The 2,652-nt window shown below is 53.2% G+C and overlaps 1 pseudogene; it reads right to left on the bottom strand.

The window, feature by feature from the left end:
* Positions 1-262: 262 nt before the first annotated feature.
* On the bottom strand, positions 263-2,159 carry LOC127311668 (allene oxide synthase 2-like; annotated as a pseudogene).
* Between the last annotated feature and the right edge of the window lie 493 nt (positions 2,160-2,652).

Below are 2,652 nucleotides of genomic sequence, written 5' to 3'. Positions count from 1 at the left end.
CTGTAATACTTTGCCAATGAAAAAGGTCTTGTTTGCATAAGAAAGATCGATTAGTGTGACTGTGTCTACATCATTTATCTAATGTCACACGGTGCAGCCAAAGGTGTATATATAGATAACACGAAAAAATAAACGACAAGAGCAAAGAACGGCGCGGCAAGACGCGCTAGGTCCTTCTAGTTTTGGGTAAACTTAAATGCCCACCGTAATTTGGAAACAATACAGTTGTAGCGTGGAACTATAAAAAAATTAATTATAAATCTGGAAATATAAATAATAATACTTTATTATTGCCTCTCTAGGGCATATTTTCCAACGGGATGAGAAACTAGGGACGCAAGAAATAAGAGATACAGTTTTCGAAAGAAAAAAAGGAATAATGGGAGAAACTAGTAACAGCTTTGTGATATATAGTCGACTGATCGAGACCTACTACCAATTTCTCAGTCGACTACACCCAGCCATGCACTCCCGTACGTACGTCAAGTAAACCATGCACGCTAAGCGAACTAGCATAATTATTCAACCGTGGATCTTAATTACCCAGCCATGGATGACGGTTGACATCGGCAAGGGCCTGTTCCGGTGCAGGTTTTAAGCAAGGTCCGGTCCGGACGAGGCCTTGGTGACGCCGATGAATTCAACCGTGGGGGCAGCGGGGCCCTTAGCGATGTCGGCGGTGAAGGTGTCGTAGCGGAGGAACACCTCGACGAGCAGGAGCCTGCCGACGAGCACGGCCAGGTTCTTTCCCGGGCACTGCTTGTTGTCGACGCTGGGGTTCTCGGTCTCCCGCCCATTGGACCAGTACACGTACTGGAGGAGCTTGCTCCCTTCCTCCCCGAGGAACCTGTCCCCGACGAACTCCCCCGCCGTGGCGCCGAACACACGAGGGTCCCTGGTAGCGCAGGGCTGGTACCCGAAGAGGATCTCCCCCTTCTTGACGGCGAACACCGCGTCGTGGCTCTCGATGTTCAGGTCGGCCTTGGCGCGTCCGAACTGCCTCTTCACGGGCGTGTCCAGCCGCAGCACCTCCAGCACCGCCGACTTGGTCAGCTCCATCTTCTCCACCGCCGCCATCGTCACCTTGCCTCGGGCATCCGCCACGGCAGCTCGTATCTCCGTGGCCAGCCTACGGTGGAACTTCTCGCCCGCCTCGGCGACGTGCGCCAGGATCCCTGGCAACAGCAGCTTCATGGCGCCGTAGCTGTTGAACACCGTGGCGAACAGAAGGTTGTGGCACGCCTCTTCCCGCGGAAGCCCGAGGCGCTCGGCCTCGTCGAGAGCCTCCGAGGCGGCGGCCGAGAAGTACTTGTACAAGGCCTTGTAGTCGCCGCTGACGAGGAAGGGAGGGAGATGCACCATGTGCAGGAGCAGCTCCTCCAGGATAATGGGGAGGCCGAGCGTTACTAGGGGGTGGAGCTGCCACAAGAGCCACTTTGCTGCTTTGGCCGGCCCGGAGGTGCCGAGGCCGGAGGCGGAGGGGAGAACGCCGTAGTAAGCGTCGCAAAGGAACTCGAAGCAGGTGGTGTCGCTGAGGGTGTTGAAGTTGGACTTGCCTCCGAGCATGAGCTGCGAGTCGACGGTGGCGAGGAGCGAGGAGAAATGGGAGCGGAAGACCGGGATGACGGCGTCCTTGCGTGACGCCAGGACGTTGAAGAGCAGCTGCTTGACCTTGGCGTGGGTGGGCTCGGAGGGGTCGAGGTAGGCGCAGACGCGGAAGCCGCCTAGCTGTGAGGGAGGTGGAGGGCATGTAGGTGCTTAAGATGTTCATCTTCTCGACCTTGGTGAGGTCAAACAGCACCGGGAAGCTCTTGGCGTCGAGGACGGCGACGACGCGTGAGTCGGGCGCCATGAACGGGCCCGGCGGCACGTTGATGCGGATGACGGTGGAGCCGTACTTCTCGATGCGCGACTCGAAGTACTTGTCAGGGCCCTGGAAGTAGTGAAAGTCGAGGCGGTCGCGCACCGCCGAGATGAACGGGAACATGCCATAGCTACCCGGTACCGGCCGCGGCTCACGGGAAGCCTCGCTGCTGTCGATGCCCTTCTTCTCATTCATGCTAATCTTAGGTCTCCTAGCTTCAAATCGACCACGAGCAGATCTCTGATCTAGCTAGCTAGATTTTGAGCCAGGATACTTTGATTATGAGTTGGCAATGTGTAGCTGCATCTACTCGTTGGGTTTGGGCGTACAAATAGCCGGTAGCCGGGGGTGCCATTCAGGCAGGGCCGCACGTGCTCGCTACCGTGATGTGCGTTAACGTTCTTGATCAGAGTGCCAGATCGAGAATCCTGGGGCACCGTGATCCAAAGTCAATTTTCCAGATTACCAGAGTGCGGACACTAATTTGGATCCCGAGCTATATATACCGGAGCCCTTTTTTAAACGGTTCAAAAACAGCGTTTTAAAATTTTTAAAAAAAATCAAAGAAAAAAATTCTAGATGTAGTAGAAAATAATGTAACTCTACTAACAAGACAAAAGATTAGCTCAAATTACACAGTATTTTAGGCTGCAGTGAATAGTGCAAATTTTCAAACCTTCAAATTCTGTCAGATTTTGTTACTTTTTATTCCTAAAGTTTAAAGTATTTCGAAGTCCAGGTTTTGTCAAGTTGTACAACATATTCTTATCTACATCTAGAATCTTTTG

The sequence above is a fragment of the Lolium perenne genome, chromosome 7 (genome assembly GCF_019359855.2).
Source record: "Lolium perenne isolate Kyuss_39 chromosome 7, Kyuss_2.0, whole genome shotgun sequence".
NCBI classification, from domain to species: domain Eukaryota; kingdom Viridiplantae; phylum Streptophyta; class Magnoliopsida; order Poales; family Poaceae; genus Lolium; species Lolium perenne.
This window is presented reverse-complemented; position numbering and strand designations above follow the sequence as displayed.